The 19,699-nt window shown below is 35.8% G+C and overlaps 1 pseudogene; it reads right to left on the bottom strand.

The window, feature by feature from the left end:
* Positions 1–15,175: 15,175 nt before the first annotated feature.
* Positions 15,176–15,661, bottom strand: LOC141521869 (ubiquitin-conjugating enzyme E2 D3 pseudogene; annotated as a pseudogene).
* Between the last annotated feature and the right edge of the window lie 4,038 nt (positions 15,662–19,699).

Genomic DNA, 19,699 nt, shown 5'->3' with positions numbered 1-19,699 from the left:
TCTTTTTGAAGGTGAATGGTGGGTTTCATCCAATTTCATTTTTACCCTCTGGTATTACAATATCATGGAAGTTCTCCTTGATAATTTTGTGCAAAATGATGTCTGGGCTTTCTTTTTTTTATCGTGGCTATCAGGTAGTCCAATAAATTTTATATTATCTTTTCTGAATCTATATTTCAAATCAATTTTTTTCTTCCAATTATTTTTCATTTTTAGGGTTTTTTAAATTGTTTCTTTATTTCCCATAAAGTCATTAACTTCCATTTTCTCAAAAGCTAATTTTTAAAGAATTATTCTCTTCAGTGAGATTTTGTATCTTTTTTCCACTTGATCAATTATACTTTTTATGGTGTCTTTTTTTTTTCATTTAATTTTTATGTCTCTTTCCATTTGATCAATTTTTTAAGGCATTCTTCTCCTCATTAACTTTTTTTTACCTCTTTTACTATTTGACCTAGTCTGGTTTTTAAGGAGCTATTTTCTTCAGTTTTTTTTGTGTGTCTCCTTTACCAAGTTATGGACTTGTTTTTCATGATTTTCTTGCATCACTCTCATTTGTTTTCTCATTTTTTCTTTGACCTCTCACCTAATTTTCAAAATTCTTTTTCAGATTTTACATGGTCCAAGAAAAATTTATGTTTTTATTGAAGGATTTGGATGAAGGAGTTTTGATTTTGTTATTTTATGAGGGTGTATTTTGATCTTACTTGAAACCATCTAACTTTCTCTGGTCAACTTTTTTTCTGTTGTTTATCCATTTTCCCAGTCTATGACTTGATTTTAACTTTTTATTAAAGTAGGACTCTACTTCCAGTTTGGAGGGTGAACTGTCCCAAGCTTCTGGGATTTTGTGCAGCTGTTTTCAGAGGATGCATGAACATTTTTATTTCTTCTAAGGTGGCACAAAATAAGGAGAGAGGTATTTACTACTCTCCTGACATGGGCTCTGTTTTGTGAATGACCACAAGCATTCTTTTCCCTATTGGGACTATGAGGAGGGTCCCTACACCCCTACAGCAACAAGTTCTGATGTGCTACTGCTCCTCCTTGCCTTGGCACTGACACCCAGGATTGTGACCCAAATCTGAGTATTGGTAAATAAAGAGAATTCTGCCTCAATATTAGCAAAGAGGCCCTTGTGCTCTCCTTCTGACCAGTTATTCTATCCCCTTACCGTCTGAGGACTGAGAGCTCTGGAAGCAGCTATTGCTCTTGCTAATTCAGTGGTTTCCAAAAGCTTCTCCTGGTTTGCTGGGGCCAGGTCTGTGCCAAACTGAGTTCTATTCTCACTCAGGTGTGACCGACGTTTCCTGATAACCTTCTAAGCTGTCTTTGACATCTATGGACTGACAGGTCCTGTCTCTGCCTTTTCCTGCATCCCCCCCCCCCAATATGCACAATATATAAGTATGTTTTCTATACTTGTATGCTTAATTTGAATCCTTTCTATGACTCACCTCAAATACGTTAACATGTAGTTTGGCTAAATTTTTTAAATTGTTACCTGTTTTGTGGCTCATCCTCATAAAGTATTGCATAAATATGGACAATTATTTTTTTTAAATAATAGGAGGCAAAAAGTAGGTCCTTGATAGTAACTTGAGTCCCTTTCTATTTTTCCAAGGTCCTTAGACTTGGACATTACATAGGGTTGTGTTTTTTCTACAGATCTCTAATGTGTTCATCTTATAATACTCAATCAATTAGTCAACTGTTATTTATTACACATATTCTACTTGCAAGGTCTTATGCTAGGTGTAAAATACATAGGCTCAAAGAATGAAAATATCCCTACTTAACAGAAGTGTTCATCACAATGGGGGTTACTCCATTCATTCTCAATTAAATGAAATATTATAATTTCTGTGATATTTAGGTGTCTTATGGGTACTGTGGTCCAGAATACTTGAACTCAATACAGTTCTAGAAACTGGATTATATGGTTTTTAAAATGTTTTCCCAACTGACATTTCTAATTAAAATTAGAATGTTACTGTCAGAAAGGTCCTAGATGTCATCTAGCCCCCCCTTCTTCATTTTATAGAAGTAGAAACCAGTGCCTAGAAAGTCAAATCTCTCTCTCTCTCTCTCTCTCTCTCTCTCTCTCTCTCTCTCTCTTTCTCTCTCCCCCAAGATCATACAACCAATCAATGATAGTCCCATTCTAAAACTTTGCCTCCTAGCTGGATAGTGTTTTTTTTTGAAAGTGGCCTTTAGATCTGTGGTAAAAGTAAAATCCAGGTAAAACAATATTCAATTTTTAAAATAGAAGAAGACTATGTACTTTCCATATTATTTAAAACTTCTTCGGGGGCAACTAGGTGGTGCAGTGGATAAAGCACCAGCCCTGGAGTCAGGAGTACCTGGGTTCAAATTCGGTCTCAGACATTTAATAATTACCTAGCTGTGTGGCCTTGGGCAAGCCACTTAACCTCATTTGCCTTGCAAAAACCAAAAAAAAAACTTCTTAAAAGAAATATTTCTTAGTTTCTCTATATTAACACCTATGAAAAGCTAGGTTCATAAATGTAATACCTGGAATGGGATTGGACTTAGAAGCATTAAGCAGAGAGCTTACAAACCCCATCAAAACTTCTGTAAGTTTACCTTTGTGGCACCATAGCTTAGTGACCTTGGAAAGCAAAGAGAATGTGCCTCTGAATGAGCTTCAAGAGGAAAAAAAGGCAATCTTTAATCTTTTTTTAAGTTTGTTTCATCAGACCCCCTTTTGATTTCCATCTTTCAATATAGCTGTGCTTTCCACATATTTTCAAAGGTAGAGGACTTCTGTTGCATTTGATCTTTAGCAAGCATGTGGGAGGTTCCAATTTTTTTTAAGGTGCTACTTCCAGGACAGGAACAAAACAGTGAATCTAATAAAGTACAGGAGAGAATGATTTCAAAGTCAGACCTCAAAGGTTTGATTTACTTTACTAAAGAGTAGTTGTGGAATGGGAAAAAATAAAAAAATCATAAGATAGGAAACAGTCTAATTTTTCTAAGAGCCAAATAATTATATTTTTGAAACTTAATAGAAATCAGCTGGTAATTGCTCTGATTTATGTGGCTATCTCCTAGTGTGATGTTTCTTCTCCATCTATACCAGGATGTATTTTTCAGTTTCTAACTTGTCTGTTATGTTGTTGTTGTTGTTGTGTTTCCCCTGGAGGGAAGCAATATCAAGAACACAGTACCCTTACATTAAGCAAACATTTAAATAATAAATATTTAATCATTTGAGATAAAGAACTATATATCAAGTGGTTCTGAATGGAGAACTTTGGATGGTAATTAGCAATTTTCAGTGCCTTAAGGAGAAATAAGCTTTACCATGCTCCAAATCCATTTGTAGATTTTCCCACAGAGCAGAGATGCACAGGAAGCAATTAAACCAAAGTGGTCAGCTGGGGAAGAATTATTTCAAGTACAATAAGATAATTTCTGAGTATGCTGGGATTCTAGATACCACTGTGGAGAAGACTTTATTTTTTCCCCCTTATTGGAGATAAAGTAATTCTCTACTTGTTTTGCAGTATTTGCTCACATTCAAGTTCAAATCAAGAAGGAGTGATTTAAAATGGGTGAAATATATGGATGAGAAAATAAATTTGGACTTAGACACTCTTTGTTGAAGCTAAAAAGTTAGACAATGAAGAATAAAGGAAAGGAAAAAGGAAAGAAAGAAGAAGGAAGAAAAGGAAGGAAAGGATGGAGCGAAAGAGAGAGGGAAGGAAGGGGAGAAAGCAAGAAAGAAGGAAAGGGGGAAGGAAGAAAATGAGGGAAAGATGGAGGGAGAGAAGGAGGAGAGGGGAGAAAAGGAAGGAAGGAAGAAAAAGAAAAGAAAAAAGAGAAAAGAAGGGAGGAAGAAAAGAAGAACTGGACAAAATTGAACTAAAGTGAGGAAAAAAGGCAAGCATCATTCAAGAAATGGTCATTATTGATTGCAGCCTTGCATTTCTCATTTTAGCAGATTCCTGGCTTTTCCTCATGTTTGTGTTTACATTACATTTATTTGACATGTATATACTCTGTATATGTATACATACATATAGGGAGAGCTTATGTTCCTTGAATAAATTCAGGCTATGTAAGAATAGGGTTTAGAATCTAGATTCACTGAGACATGACCCATCAATCTTTCTGTTGTACCTCATATGCCAGAACATGACCCCCCTCACCAGTCCCATGAATCAGAGAGTCAGAAAAAATGATCATGAAGAACCCCAAGTAATTGTTCGTGAAGGAGGTCAGAATCATAGAAAAAGTCAACACCTTGGTAAAGGAGACACAAAAAATTACTAAGAACAATAACACCTAAAAAAACAGACTAGTTCAAATAGTAAAAGAGGCACAATGGATGAGAGAGGAATGCACTGGGAGAAAATTAAAGGGACATGTTTAACGGGATAACATCTCATAAAAGGGGAAAGAGAAAGCTTTTGCAGTATATGTGGAAGAAAGGGGAGCTGAGGGGGAGGTAGTGAACCTATTTCTCTGTAGAAATATTCAATTGGGTATAGAAATCTAGCTTACTGGGGCAGCCAGGTGGCTCAGTGGATAGAGCAACGGCCCTAGAGTCAGGAGTACCTGAGTTAAAATGCGGCCTCAGACACTTAATAATAACCTAGCTGTGTGACCTTGGGCAAACCACTTAACCTCACTGGCTTACAAAAAAAAAAATCCTAAAAAAAAAAGAAATCTAGCTTACCCTAGAGGAAAGTAGGAAGGGAAGTGGATAAGAGAAGAAGGGGTGGGGGGAGTATTAGAAGGCAGGGCAGATTGGGATAGGGAGTAATCAGAACCAAAACACCTTTTAGAAGGAACAGGGTGAAAAGAAAGAGAGACTGGAATAAATGAGATAGGGGGAGGATGGGAGGATATAGTTAGCAGTAGTAACTTTGAAATAAAATTTTGAAAAGTTTCTATGACAAAGACCTCAATTCGTAAACCTATAGAGAACTGAATCAAATTTATAAAAATAAGAACCATTTATCAACTGATAAATGATCAAAAGAAATGAAGAGTTTTCAGATAAAGTATTCAAAAATATCTCAGATGTATGATAAATGTTTTAACTCACCATTGATTGCATCAATTTAAAAAAAGATTAAAACAATTCTGAAGTATTACTTCATGGCTATTAGGTTGTTTAATTTTATAGAAAAATAATAAATGTTGGAGAGAATGTAAGAAAACTGATACATTAATGCTTTTTTGCTGGAGTTGAGACATTAATGGATTATTGGTAGAGTTGTGAACTGATTAAGTTATTCTGAACAGCAATTTGGAACTCTGACCAAATGGTCACAAAACCATGTATACCCTTTGACTTAGAAACATGACTACTAGGTTTTTATCCTAAAAGAGATTTTTAAAAAATCCAAAGACAAAAAGGGAAAGGATCTATATTTATAACAGCTTTTTTCCTTGTGGCAAAGCATTGGGAATTGAGGGGATGCCCATCAACTGGGGAATGTATTAACAAACTGTTGTGTGGAATTATAATGGGATACTATTCTGCTATAATAAATGATGAACAGGATGCTTTCAAAAAGACTTGGAAAAACTTATATAAGCTACAGTGAAATGTACTGTGTGCAAATAACAGGAATATTGTAGGATGATCAGCTATGAATGACTTAACTATTCTCAACAACACAATTATCCAAGACAATTCTGAAGAACTTATGATAAAATTACAATCCATCCTTAGAGAAAGAACTGATGGTGTCTGACTACAAATTGAAGCATACTTATTCTTTTTACTTTATTTTACTGGAGGGTTTTTTCTTGTTCTTTCACAACATAACTTAAATGGAAATATTTTGCATGACTATATATGTAAAACCTCTATCACTTGCTTGTCTTGTCACTGAGGGGCTGGGGATGAGGAGGGAAATAATTTGGAACTCAAAATTTAAAAAAATGAATGTTAAAAATTGTTTTAATGTATAACATGGGAAAAACTACTAAATGAAAAAATCTATCATAAGAAATTATCCATATAATCATTTATTTCATTTGATTGTGGAGTAACACCATTCTCCATAAATCCATGTGGCAAAATTAATCCATTTTCAATCTTCCTTTACTCTTGAACAATACTTTCTCATTTGTGATGTGCTGTGACCTATTTACCTGATTAGGTCTGTGTAAATACATAATAGTCACTTTTCCATTAGTTCTGAGAACTCTAAATTTCTGTCACAGTGACAAGAAAAAAAATATAAAATAAAAAACTTCCCATCTATATAATGGGCATCAAACATACTTGCCTGGGATATGGAACATCTCCTCTATGCATTGAAGATATTTTTCAGGTGTTTTGTCAAGAAACTGTCCAAAGGTTAAGTAAGTCTAAAATGCCACTGGCCCTGTCAGGAACTTATTTGGAAGTTTAATGTTGTCCTCTAAGATTATTGGAGACCAGGTGCTACTGACTGGATTGAACACAATGCATTTTATAAAGGGATCAGTGTCATGGCATACTACTATAATAAAGATTGACACTAACAATTCAAAATATTTCATTGCTATTCTTCAACAAGATATAATGGTGAATTTTAGACTAGATTACCACTCCCCACTTCTTTCAGTACCCTTCCTCTTATCAAATCTCTTTATCCTCTTTCCTTCCTTTCCAATACAAGTATAGAGAAGAGGAGGAGAATTAATTTGGACTTGACTGACAATTGACTCATTAACTACTTAACATTTTTGTGACTAAAAGGAAGACAAGCTTGGAGGAACATCTATTCTAGTTGGCATTATTAATGTGTTTTGAAAAAGACATGAAGCACAGAGGTGTTTTGTTTTAGCAAAGAGGGGGAATTGAAACCATTTCTTTTATTAATTTCATAAAGAAGGGTAGAAAAGAACTTGGACCTCTGAGCAAAACATGTAATTTTCTCACTTTATGGGAAATTTACTGTCATATCTCATCTGCAGTCAAGAAAATCCCACCAGTCTTAAATCTTTATTAATACCCCCACAAGAGGAAATGAGTTCTCATTCATCATAATTTCTAGAACAGGGACAGTGAAATATAGTGGAAAGAATACTCATTCTTGTCAAAAGAGTTGGATTTGAATTCTGAAATTTAATAAAAGTGTTTCTTTTGTTGTAATGCAAAATTCACATAGCCAGGTAATTATTAAATGTCTGAAGTCAGATTTAAACTCAGGTCAGCCTGACTCTAGGGTTGGTGTTCTATCCACTGTGCCACTTAGCTGCCCTTAAAAATGTTTCTTGAACAAATCATTTCTCTTTTCTGACCTTAGGATCATTAACTCTAATATAGGAGGGTGATGGAGCAATCTCCATATTCACTGAAACTTTGTACATATTCTCTAAATTACTCATATATTACTGTTAATAATTGACTAAAATATATGGTGGATCCTAATTCCTGTCTCTGAAACTGGCTATATGATCGTGGACAAGTTACTTAATGTCTGAGTGCTCTAGGTAATTCTCTGAAACAAGGTTCAACCTCTGTTATTAAGGGGAGTTTCATCACCTGTTCATTCCTTAAACCAATCAAATACATATATGAACTTTGTCTTCCATATTAGTCAATAAATAATTCCACTAAAGTCAGGAAGGGATTCTATTTTTCACTTTAAGAAAACACTTAGCTGAGTTCTTGCAACATTATTCTCCAAACAACTTTAAAATAAGGCCTCAAATTAAATTCTGGAATGACATATCTGGCAAAATGTCAGGATGAATCATTCTGTCATTCCAAAACATCTTCGTACATTAGAAAGGGAAACCTGTGACAAGGGGGAGGGGTATTTTCTGACCCAAAGTCCATATGTATGGACTTAGGTGGTGGTGCCAGAAGCAGCAGCAGCGGAAACTTCTTTAACTCTCAAGCTTCTCAGTAAGAAGATCTGGCAAAGGTTAGAAAGAGGTGACAGAGAACCCCAATTCTAGCACTGGACCTGATGTTGTTTAGCAACACCATTAAATATACCTATTTCTGGTCATAGTTCAAGGGAAGAGAGGATGACTTGAATTTAAGAAGAAGCAAGAACCCTGAGGGGGAACTGTTTGGAAATTCCATTATTTATACCCACTTCTGGGTCATAGTTTAAGAGTTCAGAGGAGCAGTTTGGGTTAAAAGTAAGTAGAAACCATGAGGCAATATATTTCTTTTGGTTATAAGGATCAGAGATCCTAGGGAGGAGTATAGCTTCCAATACCAAGGGATCAAGGACCCTAAAGAACAGGATCACCTTCAATCCCAAAGGAACAGTGACCCTGAGGAACAGTGTCAGTTGTAATCCCAAGAAATCAAGGAGAATTTTCTGGTTAAGGACTAATATGAAAACTAGAGGAGCCGTGCCCACACCTCTGACCAGACCACACCAATTTTCAAAACCAAAACCTTCCAAACACCCAGAATTGTTTCTAAAAGCAGCAGAATGAAAAAGCCTAAAGTTTGAGATGGTTCCCCCTCCACTCTTATGCTAGGAAGAGAACCCAATTTTGACAGAGAGTTCAAATTCACTAAATAAGTTAGGAAAATGAGCCAACAATAAAAACAAAATGAACCTGGCCATAAAAATCTACTATGGTGACAGGGAAGATAAAGCCACAAACTCAGTCACAAGCAAAAATTCAAAGAAAAAATGTAAATTTCATGCAAGTCCTTCAAGAATTTCCAGAAGAGTTAAAAAATTGAAAATAAAACAAGTGTTATAGAGCAGAAATTAGGTAAAGAAATGAAAGCAAAGAGAGAAAAAAATAAATAAAAATACAAAATCTTGGTAGAAGAGACAGGAAAAATACAGAATATATCTTATAAATAGAAATGGACAAAGGGGAAAAGGGATACAAAAATTCACTGCGGAAAATAATTGCCTGAAAAGAATCAGACAGATATAAAAGTTCACTGAAGAAAATAATTCCTTAAAAAATTAGAACTAGGAGTATTTTCAACAATACAGTATACCAAGAGAATTCTGGGTTTTTTTTTTTTTATCTATGCTTTCCAGTAGTCTGATGATTTCTAGATTGTCTCTCCTGAATTTCTTTGACAGTTCATTCACTTTCCCTAAAAGGTACTTTACATTTGCTTCAGTTTTTTCCAGCCTTTTTATTTTGTTTGATGTAATCTTATGGTCTTACAGATTCATTGGGTTCTATCTGTTCAATTCTAATTTTTAGGGTTTTATTTCCTTCAATTAGATTTTGTGTTTCCTTTTCCAGTTGGTTATTTTTACTTTTAACTGAGTTGATTTGTTTGGTCACTTTTTCATAATTTTCATGCATGTCTCATTTCTTTTTTTTTTCCATTTTTCTTCTTTCTCTCTCTTCTTTGGTTTTTAAATTCTTTTTTAAGCTCTTCAATGAGCTTTTGTATTTGAGTCCAATTTGTAGACTGTTTTGATACTTCCCTTGTGATTCTTCACTGATTTCTTCTTCAGACATGGCATTATTATCATCTTTGTCTATAAAGTCGTTTTCTATAGTGAGTGTTCATTTAGCTTTTTTGCTCATCTTTATTGCCTTAGGTCTGCTCCTGGGGTATAGGGAGTATGGATACAAGCTTTTTTTTTGCTGAGGCTGGCGTCTGATTTTTGACTTGGCATTGGTGAAGATGTTGCCTATGTAGTCTAGGCTTGCCTTTGCAGAGGTTTGTTTCCTCCAGGTTCTGACTTAGCAGTGGTTTGTTCCTGACCAGTCCTGTCTTTTGCCCCAATGTTCCTAGGGTTCAGACTCTGTTTGGGGTTGGAATCTTCCCTGCTGGCTTGTTCTCTAGCTGCCTCTAAGAGAACTCCAAAAGGCCTATTATGAAAATTGATATCTGCATTCAGAGAAAGAACTGATAGAGTCTGAATACAGATCAACAGGGACCAATATGGTTAAACTGTTTACTTTTATCAATGGGAAAATGATCCATGTAACTTTTAAAAACTTTATTATTAGAGCCATTAGAAGAATTCTACAATGAAAGAGTGTGTTGGGAGTATGTCAATGATGTTGAGATGATGTAAAAAATGAATAGGGAGGAAAGAGGGAAGTTTTGGGATAAGGAGAAAGGACAAGGAAGAAGAAAAATTATCTCACATAAAAGAAGTATATAAGGAAGTCATTTCAGAATAGAGAAGAAATAAGGGAGTCAAAGTTTGAACTTCACTCACATCTGACTTGGTTCAAAGTGGGTACAAACATACATACATATATACATACACATGGGCGGCTAGGTGGCGCAGTGGATAAAGCACCGGCCCTGGAGTCAGGAGTACCTGAGTTCAAATCTAGCCTCAGACACTTAATAATTACCTAGCTGTGTGGCCTTGGGCAAGCCACTTAACCCCATTTGCCTTGCAAAAAAAAAAAAAAAACAAACAAACATATACATACACAAAACTAAATGGTAATAGAAATCCATCTTAAAAGGGAAGTAGTAGAAGGAGATAAGGTAAAGGAAAAGGTGGGGGGCAATAAAAGGCAGGGCAAATAATAGAGAGAAGTGGTCAGAAGCAAAAAAAGACTTGAGGAGAGACAAGACAAAAAAAGAATAAGCAAGAAAAAATTTAAAAAAGAAACGAAAAACAAGAAAAAATAGAGAATAAGAAAATGGGATGGAGATAGATGCACAGTTAGTAAGTACAACTGAAAGTTGTGATAGAAGAATGGCTTAAAACATTAATTCAACAATATGTTGTCTTAAAAAAACACACTTAAAGCAAAGAGACACTCAGAGAATTTAAAGTAAGAATCTGGAGAAGAATCTATTAACTTCAGCTAAAGTTAAAAAAGGGGGAGGAAGCAATCATTATCTCAGACAAAACAAAAGAAGAACTAAAAAAGGATAAGCAGAGAAGCTATTTGGTTAGAAGGAACCATAGAAAATGAAGTCATTTCAGTACTAAACATATAAGCACAAAATGACAAAGGATCCAATTTCTTAAAGTTAAGTGAATTATAGGAAAAAAAGAAAATAAAACTACACTAATGAGGTTCCTTTACTTTTCCCTCTCATACCTAGATAAATCTAAACATAAAATTTTAAAGGAGATCTGCAAATTAATAGAATTTGGAAAAGTTAGATATGAAAAAATCTCTGGAGAAAAGTAAATGGGCATAGAAAGGAGTATATTTCCTCCTTCCCCTTTCCCCTATCAGCTATAATAACATCTTGATAAAAAGTATATTTATTAAATATAAAAATCTCACAATCAAATGCCAAAAATCTGATATCTGCAGATCATAATGCAAAAATAAACATTAAATTAAATTAAGGACTTTGGAAACAAAGAGTGCTATCTTTCCTTCTCAAAATGGACTATGACATCAGAGAAGTGATGCCTTGGCATGCAATGGAATTTAAGTGAGAGAGGGCTATACAAAGTCGCCAGTCTTACTTTCTACTTCAGATTCATCTGGGTCTATTGACCAGATATAGATCAGGAGGATTGAAGATGGCCCTGGTACAGTGTGAGACCTGGATCCATTAAAACTAAGTTCTTTATCAGGTCTCTGTCTTTTTTTTTTTTTAAGATTTTATTTATTTTGAATTTTACAATTTCCCCCCTAATCTAACTTCCCTTCCCCCACCCCCTACAGAAGGCAATTTGCCATTCTTTACATTGTTTCTACATTATACACTGATCCAAATTGAATGTGATGAGAGAGAAAACATCCTTAAGTTAGAAATATAAAGTAAAAAAAAAAATAGCAAGATCAGACAATAAGATATGAGTTTTTTTTTTTTTTCTAAATTAAAGGTAATCATTCTTGGTCTTTGTTGAAACTTCACAGCTCCTTTTCTGGATACAGATGGTATTCTCCATTACAGAGAGCTCCAAATTGTCAGTGATTGTTGCACTGATAGAATGAGCAAGTCCATCAAAGTTGATTATCACACCCACGTTGTTCTTAGGGTGAACAATGTTTTTCTTGTTCTTCTCATCTCACTCAACATCGGTCCATGCAAATCTCTCCAGGCTTCTCTGAATTCACTTCAGTCCCAGTTTCTAATAGAACAATAGTGTTCCATCACACACACATATATATGCCAGTTTGCTAAGCCATTTCCCAATTGAAGGACACTTACTTGATTTCCAATTCTTTGCCACCACAAACAGGGCTGCAATGAATATATTTGTACAAGTGATGTTTTTAGCCTTTTTCATCATCTATTTAGGGTATAGGCCCAGAAGTGGTATTGCTGGATCAAATGGTATGCACATATTTGTTGCTCTTTGTGCATAGTTCCAGATTGCTCTCCAGAAAGTTTGGATGAGTTCACAGCTCCACCAACAATGTATTAGTGTCCCAGAGTTACACAATCCTTCCAACAATGATCATTGTCCTTTCTGGTCATATTGGTCATTCTGAGAGGTGCAAGGTGGTATCTCAGAGATGCTTTAATTTTCATTTCTCTAATAAGGAATGATTTAAACCAATTTTTCATATGACTATGGATTGTTTTGATTTCTTCATTGGTAAATTGCCTTTGCATATCCTTTGACCATTTGCCAATTGGGGAATGGCCTTTTTTTTAAATTGACTCAGCTCCCTGTCAGAAATACTAGTTGTAAAGATTATTTTTCTCAGCTTACTACATTTCTTTGATCTTTGTGACAGTGGGTTTGTCTGTGTAAAAGCTTTTTAATTTAACATAATCTAAATCATCTAGTTTGTTTTTTAGTGATGTTCTCCATTACTTCCTTAGTCATAAATTGCTTCCCTTTCCATAGATTTGACAGGTAAACTAGGCCTTGATCTTCTAGTTTGCTTATAGTATTTTTTTATGTCTAAATATTTATCCATTTGGATCTTATCTTGGTATAGGGTGTGAGGTGTTGGTCTAATCTAAGTTTCTTCCATAATAACTTCAAATTTCCCAGCAGCTTTTATTAAAGAGAGAGTTTTTATCCCAATAGCTGGACTCTTTGGGTTTATCAAACAGCAAATTACTATATTCGTTTCCTGCTATTGCATCTAGTCTATTATACTGGTCCACCACTCTGTTCTTAGCCAATACCAGATAGTTTTGATGACTGATGCTTTATAATATAATTTTAGATCACGTAGGGCTAAGCCACCTTCTTTTGCACTTTTTTTCATTAAATCCCTGGAAATTCTTGACTTTTTATTTCTCCATATGAGTTTACTTATCACTTTTTCTAACTCATTAAAGTGATTTTTTGGAATTTGATTGACAGGGCACTAAACAAGTAGTTAAGCTTTGGTAGAATTGTCATTTTTATTATATTAGCTCGACCTATCCATGAGCAGTTGATGCTTGCCCAGTTATTTAAATCTGACTTTATTTGTGTGAGAAGTGTTTTGTAATTGTTTTCAAAAAGGTTCAGAGTCTGCATTGGCAGGTAGACTTCCAGGTATTTTATTTTGTCTATGTTTACATTGAATGGGATTTCTCTTTCTAGAACTTCCTGCTGTAACTTGATAGTCATATATAGAAAGTTGAGAATTTGTGAGGGTTTATTTAAATCCTGCAAATTTGCTTAAGTTGCTGATTGCTTCAGTAGTTTTTCGGATGATTTCTTGGGATTCTCTAGGTATGCCATTGTGTCATCCGCAAAGAGTGAGAGTTTTGTTTCTTCTTTCACAATTCTAATTCCTTCAATTTCTTTTTCTTCTCTAAGTGCTGAAGCTAACATTTCTAGTATGATATTAGATAGTAGTGGTTATAATGGGCATCCTTGTTTCACCCCTGATCTTATTGTGAATGCCTCTAGTCTCTTCCCATTGAATATAAAGCTTGCTGATGGTTTCAAGTAGATAATGTTCTAAGGAAAAGTCCAATCATTTCTACACTCTCTAGTGTTTTTAGTAGAAATGGGTGCTGTAATTTGTCAAAAGCTTTTTCAGTATCTATTGATATGATCATATAATTTCTGATAGGTTGGTTGTTGATATAATTGAGTATACTAACAGTTTTCCTAATATAGAACCAACCCTGTATTCCTGGGGTAAATCCTATTTGGTCATAAAGTATTATCCTAGTGATAACTTGTTGCAATCATTTTGCTAAGATTTTATTTAAGATTTTTGTATCTATATTCATCAGGGAGATAGGTGTATAATTTTCTTTCTCTGGTTTAACTCTTCCTGGTTTAGGTATCAGCATTATATTGGTGTCATAGAAAGAGTTACGCAGAGTTCTGTGTTCCCCTATTTTTCCAAAGAGTTTATTTTTTTTTGGTTTATGCAACTTTATTGAAGAAAAATAAATCAATTACTAGCAGAGCTATTAGTGGATCACTCATCCATTGCCAACTTGCATCATTTATTCAGTGCTATATTAAACAGTGGATTGGAAGATAGATTAACCAATAGCTCCAAGCCTCCTAACAAAATTTAAATGAAAATTACAAAAAAGTTCAAGACCCTATTTTGGCATACAAGGGGTGTTTGACTTCCAATTTCCATTCTCTATAGAACAAGAACAGGTCATTCCTTTATTGACATGCATAAAATACATCACGTTTTCTGTTCTGCTGATGCTATAAATTCAGTACCAGTTCTCCAACCATATCAGTTATGAGCATAAAGTATATCATGAAACCTCAAATCTCTAACAATGGAAGGCTTAAACAAGATGGATGAAGCTACAGTAATGCTGCTTCCTTTGATATGACAATTGAGCATCCATCTCCCTCCCCCCCTCAGATGGTATCTTCAAGCATCTGTTAGAGCAGTGCGGAATAGTTTTAGTCTCATAACCAAGTTAGTGTGAAGACATTGGCCACATAATACACATGCTCCATTTTTTAAAAAAATTCTGAATCTTGGGCAATTGTTCTCTTGTAACTACTTTACAGTTTCTAAAAGCAGTTATTGTCCAAAGCTGGAAGAACTTAAGTCTTCTCAGATGAGCATGTGTATGAATGGAGGGAGGTAAACAAAAAATAAAATTAGAAAAGATGAGGTCTGATAGGGGAGCAGCAGGATAAGAAAATCAAAAAAGGAGCAGTTATTTAAAGTTTATTCCAGCTATAATGCAGGTTATTCTGACTTTTTTTTTAGGTTTTTGCAAGGCAAATGGGGTTAAGTGGCTTGCCCAAGGCCACACAGCTAGGTAATTATTAAGTGTCTGAGACCGGATTTGAACCCAGGTACTCCTGACTCCAAGGCCGGTGCTTTATCCACTACACCACCTAGCTGCCCCTATTCTGACTTTAAGATAGCATCACATGGCATACTTCTGAGTCCATTCTCGAGATATTCTGTTGTACTTGTCACTGTCTGTTTTATAGATCCGTGCAATTTCGGGCACTAAGGGGTCATCTGGGTTTGGATCACATAGCAGTGAACAAATGGATAAAAGAACTTTAGAAATAGTTAAAGCAGGAGACCACTGTGATCTTAGAATATCGAGACAAATGCTGCCATTACTGTTAATGTTTGGATGATAAATTTTTGTTGTAAATGCAACCTTAGGTGGTTTGAAGGGGTAGTCTGTAGGGAAATGAATTGTCAAAAAGAATACACCGCCTTGATATGGGCTGTCATTAGGTCCCATAATTGTGACTTGCCAATGAAACATGTCATCCCCAACTGGACCTGCAGAACACTGTGGTGGAGGGTCACGGGCCAAATCGCTAAGTTCCTTATTGATCCGTTTCAGCGCCATGATGCGTGCTTCTTCCCGCCCGACTCGGAGCTCTCCGTGGGCAGCGGGTCTGGCAGATGGGGAGGGCATCGCTCTTCTCTCACCCGCTCCGCCCGACACAGGAGCAGAGGGGCCGGGGCCGCCCTCAAGCTGTGGCCTCGGCCTCCTCCCCGCGGGGCAGCTGGTGCCTCCCTGGCCCGACGGGGCTCACACGCAGGACACAGCCACAAGATGTCCGCTCTCCAAAGAGTTTATAAAGAATTGGAACCAATTGTTCCTTAAATGTTTGGTAGAATTCACTTATGAATTCATCAAGCCCTGGAGATGATTTCTTAGGGAGTTCAATGATAGCTTGTTGAATTTCTTTTTTTTTTTTTTTGAGATGGGGTTTAGTTATTTAATCTCCTCTTCATTTAACCTGGGAAACCTATATTTTTGTAAATCTTTATCATTTCACTTAGATTGTCAAATTTATTGGCATAGAGTTGGGCAAAATAATTCCCAAATTATTACTTTAATTTTTTCTCATTGGTGGTGAGTTCACCTTTTTCATTTGTGAAACTAGCAATTTGATTTCCTTCTTTCTTTTTTTAAATAAAATTGACCAGAGGTTTATCAATTTTATTTTTTTTCATAAAACCAACTCTTGGTTTTATTTATTAATTCAATAGTCTTTTTGCTTTTGATTATATTAATTTCCCCTTCAATTTTTAGAATTTCTTACTTGCTATTTAATTGGGGGGGTTAAATTGTTCTTTATCTAATTATTTTAGTTGTATATTTACTTCATTGATTTCCACTTTTCCCAATTTATTCATGTAAGCCTTTAAAGAAATAATATATCCCCTGACAGCCTCTTTGAGTGAATCCCATAGGTATTTGTATGTTATTTCATTATTGTTATTATATAGGATAAAATATTTAATTATTTTTTTTAGTTTGTTGTTTGATCCACTCATTCTCTGAAATTAGGTCATTCAGTTTCCAATTAGTTCTGGGTCTATATCTCCCTGGCCCAATATTGCATATGATTTTTATTACATTATGATCTGAGAAAGATATATTCACTATTTCTGCCTTTCTGCAATTGATTATTAGGTTTTAATGCCCTAGTACATGGTCAATTTTTGTATAAGTGCCATGTACTGAAGAAAAAAGGTTTATTCCTTTCTATCCCCATTCAATTTCCTCCATAAGTCTAACATATCTAGGTTTTTTTTTTAACAATCTATTTACCTCCTTAACTTCTTTCTTGTTTATTTTATGATTCTATTTATCTAAATCTGAGAGAAGGAGGCTGAGGTCTTCCACCAGTAGAGGTTTGCTGTCTATGTCTTCCTGTAGTTCCTTCTGCTTCTGCTCTATGAATTGGGAAGCTATCCTATATTCAGTATTGAAATCACTTTATTGTTCACAATACCTTTTAGGAGGATATAGTTTCCTTCCTTATCTCTTCTAAAGCTATCTATTTTTACAACTGCTTTGTCTGAGATAAGGATTGCTACTCCTGCTTTGTTCACTTCTGGTAAAGCAAAATATATTTTGCTGCAACCTTTTATCTTTACTCTATATATGTATCTCTCTGCTTCAGATGAGTTTCTTGGAAGCAGCATATTGTAGGATTCTGGTTTTTAATCCACTCTGCTATTATCTTATGTGTTAAGGGAAAGTTCATCCCATTGACATTCAAAGTTATAATTACTATCTCTCTTTATTGTCCTCCATGCTATTTTCCCTCTATTTGTATTTTCCCCCTCCCTCCCTTATCCATATTCCCCAGTATTTCATTTCTGAATATGGCCACCTTCAGTCTATTTGCCGTCCTATATCCACCCCCTCCCCCTTTCTTTCCCCTCTCCCTTTTTTCCCTTTTCCCTTCCCTTCCTTCTGTTAGTTCCCTTTTTAACCCCCCCCCCCGTCTCCATCCACCCCCCTCTCCTTTTTCCATTTTAATACTTGAAAGGTAAGATGTTTTTTAATTAACTGAGTGTGTGTGTGTGTGTAATTTAATTTTAAGCCAAGTCTGATGAGAGGAAGATTCAAGTGTTTCTCATCTTGTCTCTTCTTCATCTCTATTACTATAGGTCTTTTGTACCTCTTAATATAATGTGATTTACCCCATTCATTCCCTTCCCTCCTGCAATATCCTTCTTGTCCCCCTTTTTAAGGAGTAAGTGTTTTTAAAACATTCTATCTGAGTCAAAGAAAATCCTTGAGTAGCCATCACTTCTGGCTAAACTTATTCTCTCTAATGGAGTTACAATTCTTGAGAGTTATTAGAGTCTTTCTCCCAAGTAGGGATTTAGCCAGTTTCATCCCCTTGGGTAGCAGTCTCATGGAAAAGTCATGAGTGTCCATAACTTCTGGCTAAGTGTATTCTCTCTGATAGAGTTACAATTCTTAAGAGTTATGGAACTCTTTTTCCCTTGCTGGGATATAGCCAGTTTCATCTTATTGGATTGCAGTTTTTTTTTTATTTACCCCACCTTTTCTTTTTCACCTTTTCATGTGTCTCTTGAATCTCCTGTTTGATGTCCAAATTTTCTATTTAGCTCTGTTTTTTTCATCAGGAATTGTTGGAAGTCTTCCATTTTGTTAAATGTTCATCTTTTCCCCTGAAAGAGAAGGCTCAGCTATGCTGGATAGTAGATTCTTGGCTGTATTCCAAGCTCCCTTGCTCTTAGGAATACCTTGTTCCAGGCCCTTCAATCCCTTAATGTTTATGCAACCAGGTCCTACAGAATCCTTACTGTGGGTCCTTGGTATTTAAATTGTTTCTTTCTGGTTGCTTGCAGGATTTTCTCTTTTATCTGATAGTTCTGGAATTTGGCCACAACATTCCTTGGTGTTTTCACTTTAGGACCTTTTTCTGGAGGGGATCAATGTATTCTTTCAATAAATATTTTGCCCTCTGTTCCATCATATCAGGGCAATTTTCCATCAATAAATACTGTGGTATTAAGTGCAAGCTTTTTTTTCCGCTTCAGTGTTTTCAGGAAGGCCTATAATTCTGAGGTTGTACCTTCTCCATCTATTCTCAAGGTCAGTAGTTTTGCTGATGAGGTATTTTACATTTTCTTCTATGTTTTCTAATTTTTGGTTTTGTTTGACAAACTCTGCTGTCTCATGAAGACATTAGTTTGCATAAACTCCATTCTTTTTTTAAAAGAAGAATTTTCTTCGTATACCTTTTTCAACTCCTTATCCAATTGGTCAGTTCTATTTTTGCAAGAGTTTTCCATTTGACCAATTGAGGTTTTGAGAGAATTGTTTTCTTGTTGCCAGGTGTTAATTTTCCCTTCCAAATGATTTTCCAAATTTTCCAATTGAGTTTTTAAAATCTTTCCTTATTTCTTCAAGGAGAGTAGGTCATTTTCTCCTCAGAGGTTCTAGATCTCCCTGAGTTAGTTGCTTTTCCTTCAAGGCATTTTTCTATAGACCCTCCTTTTCACTGACCTTCATTATCCTAAACCTTGTGTTGGGGTGGGGCTGGTTCAAAAGGTATTGGTGTCGGGATTCCTAGAGGATTTACTCACTGAGTGTAACATCTCCAGCTGGCCAGTAGGTGGTGCTAGAGGTTTTTCTCACTGAATGTACTATCTCCAGCAGGTGAGTAGGGAGTGCTGTTTGCTTTCTCTGGAGTCTCTGTAACCTTGATTGAAGCCCTCTTCTTTGGCCTAGAGGGAGTGGTTGAAACTGTTGAATACTTTTATCTTTGATCAATAATGGGCTCTACCCTGGGGAGAGGTGATCACTCTCCCTATTGTCAGCTGAGGTGGTTCTGCTGCTGGGCCTTAGCTTAAGGCAGAGTTGGTCTGTTATTGTGTTTGTTCTGGGAAGAGGCTTCAGCTGAAATGGAAGAGTGGACTCTGAGTTCCTCCTGACCAAAGAGGCTCAGAAATCAACTCTGCAGGCTCCTGCTCAGGAACTCTCCCTCCAACCCTGCCACAGATACCTCTACTCCCTAGTTGACCCAAGCCCCCCACCCCCACCCCAAGGTGAAACAAGCTCCAGCCCCACTGCTAATCAGGCTAATCATTGGTTAATCTAGGCTCCTAAATTCTCCACAGCCCATGCTCCCAACAGAGTCTGCCCTCTGTG

Source organism: Macrotis lagotis, chromosome 1, assembly GCF_037893015.1.
Source record: "Macrotis lagotis isolate mMagLag1 chromosome 1, bilby.v1.9.chrom.fasta, whole genome shotgun sequence".
Taxonomy (NCBI): domain Eukaryota; kingdom Metazoa; phylum Chordata; class Mammalia; order Peramelemorphia; family Peramelidae; genus Macrotis; species Macrotis lagotis.
This window is presented reverse-complemented; position numbering and strand designations above follow the sequence as displayed.